The sequence below is a fragment of the Dendropsophus ebraccatus genome, chromosome 7 (assembly GCF_027789765.1).
Source record: "Dendropsophus ebraccatus isolate aDenEbr1 chromosome 7, aDenEbr1.pat, whole genome shotgun sequence".
Taxonomy (NCBI): Eukaryota; Metazoa; Chordata; class Amphibia; order Anura; family Hylidae; genus Dendropsophus; species Dendropsophus ebraccatus.
This window is the reverse complement of record NC_091460.1, coordinates 95,344,314-95,362,481: the sequence shown is the minus strand read 5'-3', so window position 1 is coordinate 95,362,481 and position 18,168 is coordinate 95,344,314.

The following is an 18,168-nucleotide window of genomic DNA, read 5'->3' as shown; positions in this document are numbered from 1 at the left end:
CGGGCCAGGACGGGACAAGCTGCGGAGGAAGGAGCGGGCCTCACGGAAAAAAGCGGGCTGCGGTGGGAGGAACGGGCCGCACGGAAAAAAGTGGGCTGCGGTGGAAGGAGCAGGCCACGGAGGGGTGAGGTGGCAGAAGCGCTGATTCGGACAGGCGGGGGGAGGCGGTGGCAGGGGCGGGATTGTCAGGTGGAGGAGTGGAGAGGGGAGGGGGGATTTGTCAGGTGGGAGAGTGTGAGTGTGTGGGGGGGATTTGTCAGGTGGCATAGTGTGTGTGTGGGGGGGATTTGTCAGGTGGGATAGTGTGTGTGTGTGTGTGTGGGGGGGGATTTGTCAGGTGGGATAGTGTGAGTGTGTGGGGGGATTTGTCAGGTGGGGTAGTGTGAGCGTGTGTAGGGGATTTGTCAGGTGGGGTAGTGTGTGAGTGTGGTGGGTCATGTGGGGTAGTGTGTGAGTGTGTGTGGAGTGTCAGGTGGGGTAGTGAGTGTGGGGGGGATTTGTCAGGTGGGCTAATGTGTGAGTGTGTGTGTGTGTGGGGGGTCAGGTAGGGTAGTGTGTAAGTGTGGGGGGGGGATCTTAATTAGTGTGCCCCTGTCAGCGGCCGCCCCTCCGAAACATCATGCTCAGACTGACGATAGTGCCGCCCACCCACAGCCCACGGGACCGCAAGTTTATTGGGAGGATACGGCCTGCGAGGAGATCAGAAGAGAGAAGGACCCGCTGTATTTCAGAATAAGGTGAGTATAATGTTTTTGTTTGTATTTGGCAATGCAGGGTGGGGGGGGAAATGGGGGCTGTATTATGGAGCAGAGCACAGGGGGATTACTGTGGGGGTGCAGCATGGGTGGATTACTATGGGGGTGCAGCACGGGGGGATTACTATGGGGGTGCAGAACAGGGGGAGTACTATGGGGACAGCACAGGGGGGATAACTACTATGGGACAGAGCACAGGGGGGATTATTACTATTGGGGCACTGCACAGGTGGCCTTATTATTATATCGGAGCACAGCAGGGGATTCTAGTGTGTGTGTGTAGGGGGGGGGGGGTCAGGTGGGGTAAGTAGTGTGTAGGACTAGGACTACAAAGCCATCAGCAAAACCATGCAGCACCAGAAGTCACACTGATGCCTGATAGAGAAAAGACACGCGCTGCCGGGAGAGGAGCTGCAGGAACGGGTCATAGGAGAGTTGTTGTTTGTTTGTTTTTTTCTCTGGTGGGGGCACTGTGGGGGGGACACTAGTAATTGGAGCATAGAGGGGCTTTAATCAAATATATGGGGCACAGATCGGACTTGAAGTGAAAAATATGGGAGATAGAAGAAGGATGTAAATATACACGTGGTGTAAACTGCCCACAGCAACCAATCACAGCTCCTCTTATATTTTACCAGAGCTGGAAGCTGAGCTGTGATTGGTTGCTGTGGGCAGTTTACACCAGGTGTATATTTACACCCTTTCATAAATCTTCCCCTAAGCGTTTACTGTGCAAGAAAGAGGCAGATCAGCTAGGACAGGTGTGTGTGAGAGCCGGTGATGCAGCACATCGCACTCACATTGTCACACAGTGTGGCTCCTGGCAGTGTCACTCTGGTTGTGTCCCCTCTGTGTTACCTGGAGGAGGTGCACACTATAGAGAATGGAGGAGTACGGAGGGGGTGCACACTATAGAGAATGGAGGAGTACGGAGGGGGTGCACACTATAGAGAATGGAGGAGTACAAGGGGGTGCACACTATAGAGAATGGAGGAGTACAGAGGGGGTGCACACTATAGAGAATGGAGGAGTACGGAGGTGGTGCACACTATAGAGAATGGAGGAGTACGGAGGTGGTGCACACTATAGAGAATGGAGGAGTACGGAGGAGGTGCACTCGAGAGATTGGAGGTTGAGGGGATTGAGCTGTGTGGGGAGAGGCAGTCTTGGATCTGTGTTTCCTTTGGTGTTTGCAGTATAAGTTAATGTGGCCTGGGGTCTGAAGTTACATGTTGGGGTATGCATTTTAGGCCTGTGTCATACATTTTTTTGGGGTCCAGGTTATGAATTTATTTCAGCGTCTGTGAATTCCATTTAGTCAGCAGTCTGAGATAATTTATTTAGGCGTCGGATAGGGGAACAGCACAATGACAGGAGTGGGGAAAGATCCTCTGTAATGGCTCTGTATTCTACCTGTGACTGTCTGACCACTGCTGTATACTCTCAGCATCTGTGTACACCTGCTATGGGATATCACTGCTGTATACTCTTCTATAGTCTGCAGGGAGTAATACTTCACATATGTAAGAAAATAATGTGACAGTAGTAAAGCTAAAAAAAATTCTGCTCAACATAGTGCAATAGGTGTGTGGGGAATATATATGTGGGCTGGTGGGGTTTGTGTGCCAGGGCTGCTTTTCAGCCCCAGTCCGGCCCTGCTGAGGAGGCTGCCATAGTGTGTGATGAGGAGCCCTGTATACACTGAGGAGGCTGCCATAGTGTGTGATGAGGAGCCCTGTATACACTGGAGGCTGCCATAGTGTGTGATTTAGAGCCCTGTATACACTGGAGGCTGCCATAGTGTGTGATGAGGAGCCCTGTATACACTGAGGAGGCTGCCATAGTGTGTGATGAGGAGCCCTGTATACACTGAGGAGGCTGCCATAGTGTGTGATGAGGAGCCCTGTATACACTGAGGAGGCTGTCATAGTGTGTGATGAGGAGCCCTGTATACACTGAGGAGGCAGCCATAGTGTGTGATGAGGAGCCCTGTATACACTGAGGAGGCTGCCATAGTGTGTGATGAGGAGGCCTGTATACACTGAGGAGGCTGCCATAGTGTGTGATGAGGAGCCCTGTATACACTGGAGGCTGCTATAGTGTGTGATGAGGAGCCCTAGTGTGTACATAGCTCTGTCATGTGTCTGTCTGAGTTTGTGTACATAGCTCTGTCATGTGTCTGTCTGAGTTTGTGTACATAGCTCTGTCATGTGTCTGTCTGAGTTTGTGTACATAGCTCTGTCATGTGTCTGTCTGAGTTTGTGTACATAGCTCTGTCATGTGTCTGTCTGAGTTTGTGTACATAGCTCTGTCATGTGTCTGTCTGAGTTTGTGTACATAGCTCTGTCATGTGTCTGTCTGAGTTTGTGTACATAGCTCTGTCGTGTGTGTGTACATAGCTCTGTCATGTGTGTGTACATAGCTCTGTCGTGTGTGTGTGTGTGTGTGTGTACATAGCTCTGTCATGTGTGTGTGTGTGTACATAGCTCTGTCATGTGTCTGTGTGTGTGTGTACATAGGTCTGTCGTGTGTGTGTGTATCCATTTCGGCTGGATAAAGGATGTCAACTTATTTGCTAGGAAACTAGCTCTTTATAAGTGGCATCGTACCAGAGAAAGAAACACAGACTTGACAGGTGAGCGGGAGAGTCAAGCCATTAGAACGTTGGAGGAATTATTACGGGAGAATGCTGAAGGAGCAGGAATACCAGACACAGGCCTGTGTCCGAGATCCAAATTCACCCCTAGCATTGCTCAATATTCACATAGCATTGCTCAATATTCTCTTAGTCCCTAAGGACTAAGAGAGAAAAAATTCATTCTAATCTGAAATATGATGAGCAAGTTGCATTAGAGGAGTTACGGAATAATCAAAAACTAATAATAAAACCATCCGATAAGGGTGGAAACATAGTCCTTCTGGATAGAAGTGACTATGTGTTGATGGTAAAAACACTCTTTGATGACAGAACGACGTATAACATACTGGATGTGGACCCTACGAATCGATTTCTAGGTGAACTTAAAATCATTTTGGACAAAGCCAAGGCTCTCAAACTTCAGTGATGGTAAATACCAATACATATGGAATCCTACACCCACTACAGCTACTTTCTGTGCCCTTCCCAAGGTGCATAAATCTATTCCCCCACTTAAAGGTCGCCCCATTGTGTCAGGCAATGATTGCCTAACACAGGGGGCAAGCACATATGTTGACAAAATTTTTAATTCTTTTGTTTCGGCACTTCCTTCATTTCTAAGGGACACGAAGGACACAGTACGGAAGATCACGGATATCACAGTCACTCCGACAACACATCTAGCTAGTCTAGATGTGGAGTCCTTATATACGAATATCAAACATCACTTAGGTTTACAGGCAGTATCATACTTTTTGAACACTAGGAGTCGGCATCTTCAGGAACACAATACATTCACTCTCACTCTTTTGGAATATGTTCTCACACATAATTTTTTTCTTTTTGATCACCGGTTTTATCACCAAGTTAAAGGGACAGCCATGGGGAGCACATGTGCACCTACTTATGCGAATTTATTTTTAGGGTGGTGGGAGGCTGAACACGTTTTCAACGAGGATTTACTTTTTTTCACGAGTCACATTTTATTTTGGGGTAGATTTATTGACGATATTTAGATTTTTTGGGATGGGGAAAGAGACACTTTTGAGAGTTTTGTACAGATCCTAAATAATAATGATATTGGAATGTATTTCACTCATGAATTTCAAGATCGGGAGATCAACTTTCTTGATCTAACCATTCGGATAGATTCTGACCTCAATATACAAACTGATATTTTCAGAAAGAGTACATCAACTAATAATTTTTTACATTGGCAAAGCTGGCATCCAGAACCACTGAAAAGGGGGATCCCTATAGGGCAGTTTTTACGAGCAAAAAGAAACTGCTCAGAATCAGCCTCATTCCTGAAGGAGTGTGAGAATCTCTCGCACCGTTTCAAAGAGAGAGGCTACCCCCGTAAACCCATCAAGAGAGCCTTCCAGAGAGCTCAGAATGAAAACAGAGGAAGTCTCCTTGAAGATAAATTTCCAACTGGACTAACAACAGAAGAAAAGAAAATTAGGTGCATCGGCACATACGATGCCAATGCATTGTCTATTATGATGATTTTACGTCGACACTGGAAGATTTTGTTGGGAGATCAAGATCTCCAAAAGGTAGTAGGGCCAAGACCAACTGTGACCTATAGGCGAGGACAAAATTTACGGGATATTCTGGTCCATAGCCATTATGAGGAAGAGAGGAAGGAGTCCTGGTTGAGATCCAGTGTGGTAGGCTCACACCCCTGTGGAAGATGTCAACTATGTAGATTTGTACCAACATACAAGACATTTCAAAACCCTGTTGACCTCAGGGTTTATCAAATTAGACAATTTATTAATTGTAGGTCCAGGGGGGTTATTTATCTCGCCAGGTGTAGTTGTCCGAAGGTATATGTAGGGAAGACCTCACAGGAATTTTGGAGACGGAATTCTAAACATTTGAGTACTATCAGGAATGAGGAAGATACACCGATATCCAGACATGTGAGGACTTTCCATGGAGGTAAATGCGAAGAAATACAATTTATAGGCATCTCCCAACCGAAGTTGGGACCAAGGAAGGGATGCCTGGATAGATTGTTACTACGTGAAGAGGCTAAGTGGATTCATAGACTCTCTAGTATGAGTCCACAGGGACTCAACGAGGGGTTTTCTTTTTTGGCTTTTTTGTAACTATATTTTGCACTGCATTTTCTGTCCCCTAAAAGACAATATGTCCCCAATCTCGGATAGAATTACATAAAAATTATATAATAATTACATAACATAAAAGAATAGCCATTCCCTAGCGTTATAAGTTAGAGTAAATAGTAGTAGGTGTATACACAAGTTTCTTTCTTTATTTATTTATTTACACTGGTTTCTTATGGCCTCTTACACTCTCTCGGATACCGTTAAAAGAAAGAAAAGAGGGAATAGAAAGGAAAAAGAAAAAGAAAAAGGACTGAACCTCTTAATTATGGACATATAATATGGGTAAAAGTCCGGATCACCATAGTAACGGAACGCTAGCTGAGCGCACATGCGCAGATGAGATCTGCTGGCACCATCATAGACCCGATCATGTGACCGAGTCAGGTGACCGGTGAGTGATGCGGGGGAGGAGCTGATTGTGGCGACCGGATCAGCTGATGGGATTGCAGAGTGCGATCCGCAGACGCATCGTGATGACGATTCGTGATGGGGACCCATCACGAACACCCATTACGAATACGCTATGGTAAGGGGAGGAGCTGAGTGGAATGGCGATTTCATGTTTCTTATCGGCGTCTGACGTGTTTCATGACTACTGGTTAAGAGGCCGATGTGGGAATATCCTAGGATATCCCCAGTAGATGATTGGTTAGGTTGACAATTAATACATGATGTCATAACCGGGGCATATAAATATGAGTGGAAAAGGGGCGCCGCTTAGCCATAAGCCCACCTCCTGATGACACCCGAGTGAGGGTGAAACTAGTTGAGGGGCTATGCGTTGGTGTTTTAATGTGCGCACTCTATTGCCTTTCTATACAAAATAGACAGATAGATAGTATGCTTAATAGCGAGTAGTCTGCAGCTACCTAGCTAGTGTATATACCCCAAGTGGGGATTACATGAGATAAAGGCAACATGAGTGTGTGTTTTTTAATTGCACTATGGATTTTATTTGATTGAGCCAATAAAAGTTATATTTTATTAGTGGGAATCCTATCTGATGTGCTCTGGGCTTTTGGCCCTGTATTTTGTGGTGGACTGTACATAGCTCTGTCATGTGTCTGTGTACATAGGTCTGTCATGTGTGTGTGTGTGCGTGTGTGTGTGTGTACATAGCTCTGTCATGTGTCTGTGTGTACATAGGTCTGTCATGTGCGTGTGTGTGTGTACATAGCTCTGTCATGTGTCTGTGTGTGTGTGTGTGTGTACATAGCTCTGTCATGTGTCTGTGTGTGTGTGTGTGTACAAAGCTCTGTCTTGTGTATGTGTCTGTCTGAGTGTCTGAGTTTGGGGAGCTGGGTGTGGTAGTTGTGTGGAGGGCTGGGGGTGGTAGTTGTGTGTATGGCTGGGGGGTAGTTTGGTGAATGGATCTGGGGGTAGTTGTGTGTATGGCTGGGGGGTAGTTTGGTGAATGGATCTGGGGGTAGTTGTGTGTATGGCCAGGGGGGTTGGTTGTTGTAGATGTGTGAATGGTGGAGGGGTAGTTGCATGTATGGCGGGGGGTAGGGTAGTTGTGTGAATGGCTGGGGGTAGTTGTGTGTATGGTCGGGTCATGGGTGTTGTCTGGAGGGCTTGGAGGCTGAAGGAGCTTTATGTTACCTTTAAAGGTGTGTGTGTTTGGGGGGGCGCCGAAAAAAAGGTTTGCACAGGGCGCCATTTACCCTAAGGCCGGCCCTGCCTGGCACCACATAGGGATGGACTTCATCACGGACCTACCTCCATCCGCGGGCAATACAGTCATTTGGGTGGTGACTGACCGCTTCTCTAAAATGGCTCACTTCGTGGCCCTTCCTGGACTACCCTCTGCTCCCCGTCTGGCTCAGTTGTTCTTCCGACACATCTTCCGCCTGCATGGACTTCCTCTTCACATTGTGTCCGACCGAGGCTCTCAATTTGTCTCCAAGTTTTGGCGTGCCCTCTGCTCGCAGCTCCAAGTGAAGCTGGACTTCTCATCTGCCTATCATCCCCAGACCAACGGGCAAGTGGAGAGAGTCAATCAGATCCTGGGTAACTACCTACGTCATTTTGTTTCCAGCCGCCAAGACAACTGGTCCGATCTACTTCCATGGGCAGAGTTTTCTTATAACCATCTGGACTCGAGTTCCACAGGCAAGTCTCCTTTCTATGTGGTCTACGGGCATCACCCTCGTCCTCCTCTGCCTCTCTCTCCATCATCTGAGGTTCCTGCCGTGGAGGAATTGATCTCTGACCTTCAGTCGATCTGGGAACAGACTCGACAGTCCTTACTCAAAGCCTCTGAACGCATGAAGGACCAGGCAAATAAGAAGAGGAGACCTGCCACAAACTTTCTCCCAGGTGACAAAGTCTGGCTCTCGGCCAAGTATGTCCGTCTCAAGATTCCCAGCTACAAGTTGGGTCCTCGATTTCTTGGTCCTTTCTCAGTGCTAAAACGCATTAACCCAGTCACCTACAAACTCCGTCTACCTCCTACTATGCGAATCCCGAACTCCTTCCATGTCTCCCTCTTGAAGCCAGTGGTCCTCAACCGATTCTCCAGTAAAGCTTCGTCCTCCACTCCAGAAGCCGTCTCTGACGACGTATACATTTTTGAAGACATCCTAGTGATGAAAATTGTCAAAGGAAGACGTTTCTTCCTAGTGGACTGGAGAGGTTTTGGTCCTGAGGAGAGATCCTGGGAACCCGAATCTAATATCCTGGATCGGGATCTCATCAAGGAATTCTTGCAGACCAGAAAGAGGGGGAGGCCAAAGGGGGGGGGTACTGTTAGGGCCACGGCGGCGTCCCGTGCTCCGGACCGCCACCGCACCCTCTCTCCCACTTCTGCAGCAGCCGGTGTCCATATGCAGGGACCCGGCACTATGTTGCTTCGGCCCCGGGGGGCGCCTCACCTCACCGCGCTCCTGCCCGTCGCTGTGCCGGCCGGCGCGCGCGTCCCCTGTCTCAGATTTAAAGGGGCAGTGCGCTCCTAATTGGCTTGAATGTCAATCACTCCCCTATAAGTTCCAGCCCTGCCCCCTTCCAGGTGTTGGAGCCTCTACATGCTTCCCATAGCGTTTGGCCCAGCTCCCTGTTGTTCCTGATTCCTGTCCACTACCTGGTCCCTAGTCCTTGTTCCTGATTCCTGTCCGCTACCTGGTCCCTGGTCCTTGTTCCTGATTCCTGTCCGCTACCTGGTCCCCAGTCCTTGTTCCTGGTTCCTGCTCCTCTGTCACACTATCGCTCCTGTGTTCAGCCTGTCACCTGCGGCTACGCCTACAGACCTCTGCCAGCACCATCTCCTGCCTACTGCTCCTGCCTCGCCTCGCCTGCTGTCACTAGCAACCAAACCAGGGGTAGCGACCTGGGGGTCGCCTGCCGCAGCAAGCCCATCCCGCCTTGCGGCGGGCTCTGGTGAAAACCAGCGGCCCCTTAGACTCCGCTCCCTGGTGCGGTTTTGTGCCATCACTAGTGTCGGCCCAGTGGATCCACTACTCCAGGTGTTACACGCGCGTCTCCACCCGTGTCATAGACTCCATTCTATGCGCAGGCGGATTCCGTCGTCCGTCCAAAGAGTGAACACGAGTGTATGAAGGAAGGGACACCCCAATCCAGCCCCCAGATTACCCCCCCCCCATCCTTGGAGTTAGTGGGAAGATCGTTTGGGAACTGATCTTCCCACTGCTGGATAAAGGTTACCACCTGTACGGAGATAACTTTTATACCAGCACCCCCTCTTCCGGGTCCCTCGCTGCACGAGCTACTGTAGCTTGCAGCACGATCCGAACATATCAGAAGCAGTAATAAAGCCCTAATATTTAGCAGCCATGGAGCGGACCCAGCGCTACTGGATATGAAGGACCCCATATCGCACTAGGGCAACATTTTCCAGGTGACGTCCCGCACACTGGAAGATTGGAGACCCCAGAAGAAGTGCAGAGTGTGCCGTAACAGGGGGATCAGGAAGGACACCATTTTCCACTGGGACACCTGTCCTGATCACCCCTGCCTCTGCATACAGGATCAACACAGGTTGAATTTGATGAACACCTGTCCTTTTTAACCTTATAAACTAATAATTGTCCTGATACCCCCAAATAAATAAAAAATTGTCCCCAGCTAAATAGGTATGGCCGCCATTCCCATTAGAGGCTTGCCATGTTGCAATTACAAAGCCTCTGTGCGGCCAGGACAGTAGAAACCCTCCAAAAGTGACCCCATTCTGGAAACTACACCCCATAAGGAATCTAACAAGGGGGGCAGCGGGGATATGGCCCCCTGGTGACGTGCAGATTTGTGCCGTGAAAATGAAAAAAATAGCATTTTGTATTTTCACACAACATATTTTACATATGTGCCCGTCACCCGTGTGGTCCATATGCTCACTGCACCCCTTGTTAGATTCCTTATGGGGTGTAGTTTCCAGAATGGGGTCACTTGTGGGGGGTTTCTACTGTCCTGTCAGCACAGGAGCTTTGTAATTGCGACATGGCCTCCATCCTACATTCCAGCCTCTAAATGGCGCTCTGTCCTTTTGGTGGCTTGCCCTCTGCCCATATGGCACATTATGTCCACATGCGGGGTATGTTTGCACTCAGGGGAAATTACCCTACACGTTTTGCATTCATTTCATTTTTTAACCCCTTGTGGAAATGGAAAGAATCAAGACTAGATCAACATTTAGTGTAATTTTTTTTTAATTTTTACACTAAATCATTGATCTTATCTTGATTTTTTCATTTTAACAAGGGGTTAAAAGATTAAAAAAAACACTATATGTGTAGAGCAATTTCCCCTGAGTATGGAAATACCCCACATGTGGACATAAAGCGCCAGGTGGGTGCAGGATAAGCCTCCGCAGGGAGGGAACGCTATTTGGTTTTTGGAGACTGGATTTGGCTGGAATGGAATTCGAGGGCTTTGTTGCATTTAAAAGGCCCCTATATTGCCAAGACAGTTTAAACCCCTCACAAGTGACCCCATTATGAAAACTACACCCCTCAGCGAATGTAGCAAGGGGTGTAGTGAGCATATGGACCCCACTGGTGATGGGCACAAATGTGGAACAATGTGACGTGAAAATGAAATACTACATTTTTTACACTATAATGTTGGTCTAGCCTTGACTTTTTCATTTTCACAAGTGGTTAAAAGATAAAAAAAAAACACAGAATATGTGTAGAGCAATTCCCCCTGAGTCCGTAAATACCCCATATGTGGACATAAAGCGCCATGTGGGTGCAGGGCAAGCCTCCAAAGGGAAGGAGTGCCATTTGGATTTTGGAGGCTGGATTTGGCTAGAATGGATGATGAATGCCATGTCGCATTTACAGAGCCCTTGTGCTGCCAAAACACTAGAAACCCCCCACAAGTGACCCCATTCTGGAATTTACACCTCTCAAGGAACCTAACAAGGGGTTCAGTGAGGATATGTGACAGGCACATTTGTGCCATGAAAGTGAAAAAATTTAACTTTTCACTTTCTCGTCACACTGTTCCACATTTGTGCCCGTCATCAGTGGGGTCCATATGCTCACTGCACCCCTTGTTAGATTCCTTGAGGGTTCCAGAATGGGGTCACTTGTGGGGGGTTTCAAGTGTTTTGGCAGCACGAGGGCTCTGTAAATGTGACATGGCCCATGAAATCCATTCCAGTGAAATCCAGCTTCCTAAAGCCAATTGTCGCTCCTTCCCTTTGGAGGCTCGTCCTGCGCACGCTTGGCACTTTATGTCCACATGTGGGGTATTTCCGTACTTGGGAGAAACTGCGCTACACGTTTGCTGTTTTTTTTCTCCTCTTATCCCTTTGTTAAAATGAACAATTGAAGGCTAGAACAACGTTTTAGTGTAAAAAAAAAATATATATATATTTTTTTCACACCACATTGTTCTGAAAATCTGTGAAGCACCTGTGGGGTCCAAATGCTCACCGCACCCCTTGTTACATTCCTCAAGGGGTGTAGTTTTCTAAATGGTGTTCCTTTAGGGGTGTTTTTTATGTTTTGGCACCCCAGAGCCTCTGCCAGCCTGAAGTGGTACAGTCAAAAATGACCAAATATAACGGAGGCATTGAAATTCACTAGGTGCTCCTTTATATCTGAGGCTTGTGGTTGCGTCAAATAACGTAATAGGGCACATATGGGGTATTTCTATAAACTGCAGAGACAGGACAATAAGTATTGGGGTGCATTTCTCTGGTAATAGGTTTATAATTATGAAAGATATTGGATTACAATAAAATCTCTGCACAGAAAATTAAAATTTTCAAATTTCTTACACACTTAGCTTTTTATCTCTGTGACTCCCCTAAAGGGTTAAAAAAAACTTTCTGGATGTGCTTTTGCAGAGTTTGGGGGGTGCAGTTTCTGAAATGGGGTGCTTTGTGGGGCTTTCTAACATACAGTCCCCTCAAATACACTTTAAACAGGTCCCTAAAAAAATCTGATTTTGAAATTTTACTGAAAATTTGGAAATTTGCTGCTAATGTTTTAAGCTTTCTAGTGTCTAAAAATCAGCCGGATAGGTAAAAGCATCCCAAAGTTATTAATGAATAAAGTGACATAGGTCATATTCATAAAATTTGCCTCGGTCCTTAAGGCCATTTTAGGCCCGGTCCTTAAGGGGTTAAGGAAGCGCAGCAACACTAGGTTGAAGACATGGGCCAGGCATGGTACATGTGTGAGGCTGCCGAGTTGCAGTGCCGCCACCAGGTTCCGCCCCTTGTCACATGCAACCAAGCTCACTGCTAATTACACACGAACCCGGGTGCTGACAGCTAACTGGCTAGGCCAGCTGTCAGTCAACATCAAGGTTACACCTGATGCCTCTCGACCGGGGGTGGTTAGACAAAAAATTTAATAAATAAATAAAACAGCTGACTGGTTGACGGGGGCGCGAACGGCGGGCCCCCAGCAACCAGTCCCGCTCCTCCGCAGACATAGTATGACGTCAGAGCATGGCAGTGAGAACACAGAGAACAATTAAAAGTAAGTGAGGAAGCTATTGAGCCTCCCAAAAATTAGGCCAGACACAGCATGGCATTGAGCACACATAGAACCATTAAAAGTGAGTGAGGAAGCTATTGAGCCTCCCAAAAATTAGGCCAGACACAGCACGGCATTAGGCACACAAAGAACCATTAAAAGTGAGTAAGGAAGCTAGTGAGTCTCCCAAAAATTAGGCCAGACACTGCATGGCATTGAGCACACATAGAACCATTAATAGTGAGTGAGGAAGCTAGTGAGCCTCCCAAAAATTAGGCCAGACACTGCATGGCATTGAGCACACAGAGAACCATTAAGGCTGGGTTCACACTACGTATATTTCAGTCAGTATTGTGGTCCTCATATTGCAACCAAAACCAGGAGTGGATTGAAAACACAGAAAGGCTCTGTTCATACAATGTTGAAATTGAGTGGATGGCCGCCATATAACAGTAAATAACTGCCATTATTTCAATATAACAGCCGTTGTTTTAAAAATACCAGCAAATATTTGCCATCAAATGACGGCCATCCCCTCAATTTCATCATTGTGTGAACAGAGCCTTTCTGTGTATTCAATCCACTCCTGGTTTTGGTTGCAACATGAGGACCACAATACTGACTAAAATATACGTAGTGTAAACCCATTAAAGTGAGTGAGGAAGCAAGTGAGCCCACCCAAAAATTGGAGTCCAGGGGCTGGGATATTTAGTGGACATGAACCCGGATGCTGACAGCTAACTGGCTAGGCCAGCTGTCAGTCACCAATCAAGGGTACACCTGATGCCTCTCGACCGGGGGTGGTGAGGCCCCGGCCACGGCTAGACCTAAAAAAGAAAAAGAAAACAGCTGGCTGGTTGGCGGGGGCGCGATCGGTGGGCCCCCCGGCAACCAGTCTCGCTCCTCCGCAGACGTAGTGTGACGTCAGAGCATGGAAGTGAGGACACAGAGAGCCTCTTGATAAAGCGAGCAGCGAAACGTGCGTTGAGACTCACCTGGTATGGGGTTACTTTGTACCTATGGGTGAATGGGTATGGTGAGGTGCATGGACTGCAGAGTACTACTTTACTACTTTATGCATGTGTCTCACTAATATATTTATTATTGCTATTTATTGTGATTAGCTCTGAGCACTTGCACTTTATTTACCTCTTGCAGTCCGTTAACCAGTTACTTATGAGTTATTTATTTTGAGTGCTATACATGTATGATCTGATATTCTATTTTGAGTACCAAATTTTGGTTTGTACAATTATGTATTTATGCTATATTTTCAGCACTAGGACTGTATAGTTATACACCAACTATCCCACACTCAGCTGGTACCGAGTTCCCTTCTTTTTTGTGTTTTTGTTTTTAATAGGTGTTTTTAATATTGGATGTAGTGTCAATAAAGTATAATATTTAACCATATTTTCTTGCATTTATTGTGGGTAGTGAACTTTATAGGTGTTGTTCAGTTAAGTTTTTTGGGTTTCACCCCCAAGGATGATTCTACATATTTAGTCACTTTCTGGGACTTGTAGGTGTTGTGAGACACTGAAGGGATTAATCCTGGATGGTCGCTATGTTTCGCTTGGGTTCAGCTATTACACCTACTAGGACTGAGGGAAGTTCATGTCTCACTATCTGAGACATGGAAAAACCAGAGATGTGATGTGATCTCCAGCAAAGGTAGCTGCTGGGGATGTATTGATAAAATGTGTTTGGGCTTGGTTTTTAGGAATGTATGGCAGGCTTGGTAGTGGGGCTGTCCATTCCACTTCCTCCACTCCAGATATTGTTTGGCATCAGACGCCACAGGTGCTGAGGCTGAATCATCAGCAGCTTGATAGTTTTGCAGAGCCATGGACAGAGAGGCTGGGTGCAGCTGAGAGTGCTGGAAGGCTGCAGCCTCAGGAGAAACCATATACCTGACCAAGGTAAAATACTGGACTGTATACAATATGTTATGTTCGTGCAACTGCAGCTAGTCGTAGCGTATAGACAGGGCCGTCTTCTGTTTAGTTAGTGTGGACAAGCAGAGTTTATTTTTGTGTTATGCCTAAAGCCAAGGCTGTTTATTTGTTTTCTTGTATTGGATAATAAACGCAGGCAAAGCCTGTACTTGGACTTTATGCGTTTGAGCCTGTTGACTGCTGTTCACACTGCAATCCTGCACTCTACTGAGCAAATCCTTCCACAGTGTATTAAAAAAGATAGTTTAATAAATGCTGCCAACGTAAAGTAGACATGTTGCTAATGCTATTTAATATACAATTTATGTGGCATAACAATTTTCTGTATAAGCAGAAAAGTTTCAAAATTGGAAAAATGCAATTTTTCATGTTATTTTGGATTTTTTCAAAAAGATGAATACCATCTGGAAGGTGGAATTCCACTTCGTGGGCACGTCGCACAGCAGTTTGTGAGCCGGCAGTTGCAAGCGCCTTTGCACTGCCCTAAGGGTGGCAGCATCCGTGGTTGACTTGCGGAAATGCACACAGATGTGCCGCACCTTGGTGAGCAAGTCAGCCAAATTGGGGTAGGTCTTAAGCAACCTACCCCAATTTGGGCCAGGCATTGTACATGTGTGGGGCTGCCGAGTTGCAGAGCCGCCACCAGGTTTTGCTCGTTGTCACACACAACCATGCCTGGTTTGAGGCTCCGTGGCGCGAGCCAAAAATCTGACTGCGCCGTGATGCCCTGCAACAGCTCCTGGACCGTGTGCCTCTTGTCGCCTAAGCTCAAAAGTGGAGGCGACATGGAGGGAAATAGGAGGAGGAGGAGAAAGAGGTGTACAACTCATGACAGACTGTGACTAAGGTAGGCCCCGCAATCCTCAGTGTGGGCAGCACATGAGCGGAACCAGGGTCAGACTCTGTCCCAGCCTCCACCAAGTTGACCCCATGTGCCATCAAGGAGATATAGTGTTCCTGCCCGCCAGCACTTTTCCACGTGTCCGTGGTTAGGTGGACCTTGTTGCTGACCGCGTTGGTCATGGCACAGATGATGATATCCGACACGTGCTGGTGTAGGGATGGGACGGCACACTGTGAAAGTAGTGGCGGCTGGGGACAGAGTACCGAGGAATAGCCACCGCCATGAGATTCCTAAAAGCCTCTGTCTCTACCAGCCGATAGGGCAGCATCTCCAAGCTCAGCAGTTTGCCTATGTGAACATTTAGGGCTTGTGCATGTGGGTGAGTAGCAGTGTATTTGCGCTTCCGTTCAAAGGTCTGCTGTAGGGACAGTTAAACGCTGCGCTTGGACACCTTGCTGGAGGGTGTGGAGCATAGTGGAGGTGAAGGGGTGCGTGTAGGGCGGGAGGCCCTCATGCCTGGGGCCTGAGCGGGGGGACTGAAAGAGCCAGCAAGTGACACAGGGGAAGGAGCAGGTGTGCGACTTGCAGTCACTGAACAGCCATGGTTTCACTGAGTGGGGTGTTTAGCACTCATATGCCTGCGCATGCTGGTAGTGGTTAGACTGGTAGTGGTGGCTCCCCTGCTGATCCTGGCGTGGCACACTTTGCACACTACAGTTCGTTGGTCATCCGCAATTTCTTTAAAAAAACCTCCAGGCTTGGGAACATCTAGCCCTGGCCACAGGAGTTTGACTCCGTGAAACAGTTGCTGATCTACTTGCTCTGTCCCTGCTTCTCCCTCTGCCCACCCCTCTTCCAACAGGTCCTGTGGGTGAACTTCACCCTCAGAAGCAAGGTCTTCACTGGGCTTATCCACCCAGCTCTGGTCAGTCACCTCGTCCTCATCCACCTGCTCTTTTTCCATTTCCTCACTCTCCTCCTCACTTTGAGTTACATCCATGACAACAACCTCACTGTCTGACAACCGGGTCTCATCGTGATCATCAGACACCTCTTTCAACCCCGCTTGCAAGTCCCCACTCTCATCACCCACTGACTGCGTGACCTGCAGAGTTTGGGCATCGGGACAGATCGACTGCTCCAGTTGCTCTGACTCAGGGAAGGGTCCAGAAAAGAGTTCCTGGGAGCATGGTGGTGGATCTGAATCCCTTCTTTCCCTAGAGGGGCCAGGCTGTGGGAAAGGAGGCTGAGCTAATGGAGCAAGGGTTCCACTCCCTTGGGTAGCGTGGCTGGACTGCGTGGAAGACTGGGTGGTGGATAAGTTCCTGGACACATTATCCGCTATCCACGTGATCACCTGTTCACACTGCTGCGGTTTTAATATCGGTCTACCATGAGACTCCGTAAGTTGGGCAAAGATGCTAGGGCGTGGACATCTGCGGTGTGCCACTGCTACCTCCTTAACAGGTGCGGCTGTTTCACCCTGCCCTGAACCACGGCCTCCGGCAACAGCATCACTCGGAACCCCATGTCTACGCCCTTGTCCTCGACCCTTACCCCTGGGGTTCACCATTTTATGGACACTGCACAGTATGGAACTTAGATAGGCCTTGCGTATGAAATACAGAAATCAGGAAAAATACTTGTAGTACCCACTGGTTTTGTGGGGCTGTACGGTATAACCTGGTACTGACTGGACCTAGATACACGCTGTGATACCTGTAACGCCTGGAGTCGTGGATCCACTGAACCATCACTAGCGATGGCACTAACCTCACCAGGGAGCGGAGTCTAAGGGGCTGCTGGTTTTCACCAGAGCCCGCCGCAAGGCGGGATGGACTTGCTGCGGCAGGCGACCCCCAGGTCGCTACCCCTGGCTTGGTTGCTAGTGACAGCAGGCGAGGCGTGGCTGGAGCAGTAGGCAGGAGATAGTGCAGGCAGAGGTCTGTAGGTGTAATTGCAGGAGGCAGACAGTACTCAGGAACAACAGGAAGGCAGCGGACAGGGACCAGGGACCGGGTAGCGAACAGGAACAAGGAACAAGGACTGAGGTCAGGAACAACAGGGAGCTGGGCCAAACGCTATGGGAAGCATGTAGAGGCTCCAACACCTGAAGTGGGGCAGGGCTGGAATTTATAGGAGAGTGAGTGGGCAGCAACCAATTAGGGGCAGACTGCCCCTTTAACCCTGAGACAGCCGGCGCGCGCGCACCCTAGGAGGCGGGGACGCCCGCGCCGGCCGGCAAAGCAACGAGGCAAGGTGAGGCACCCCAAGGGGCCAAAGTGGCAGCAGCGTCGGGTCCCTGCATGTGGACACCGGCGGCTGCAGGACAGGGTGAGGGGGTGCGGCGGCGGTCCGGAGCGTGGGACGCCGCCGCAGCCCTGATAGTACCCCCCTCCCTTTGGCCTCCCCCTCTTTCTAGCCTGCAAGAATCCCTTGAGAAGCTCCCGATCCAGAATATTAGACTATGGTTCCCAGGATCTCTCCTCAGGACCAAAACCTCTCCAGTCCACTAGGAAGAAACATCCTCCTCTGACAGTTTTCATGGCCAGAATGTCTTTAATGTAGACGTCGGCCGAGATTTATTGGAGAATCGGTTGAGGACCACTTGCTTTAAGAGGGAAACATGGAAGGCGTTCGGGATCTGCATAGTAAGGGGTAGACGGAGTTTGTAGGTGACTGGGTTGATGCGTTTTAGCACCAAGAAAGGACCGAGGAATCGAGGACCCAACTTGTAGCTGGGAATCTTGAGTTGGACATAATTAGCCGAGAGCCAGACTTTGTCACCTGGGAGAAAGTTTGTGGCAGGTCTCCTTTTCTTATCCGCCTGGTCCTTCATGCGGTCAGATGCCTTGAGCAAAGATTGTCGAGTCTGTTCCCAGATCGACTGC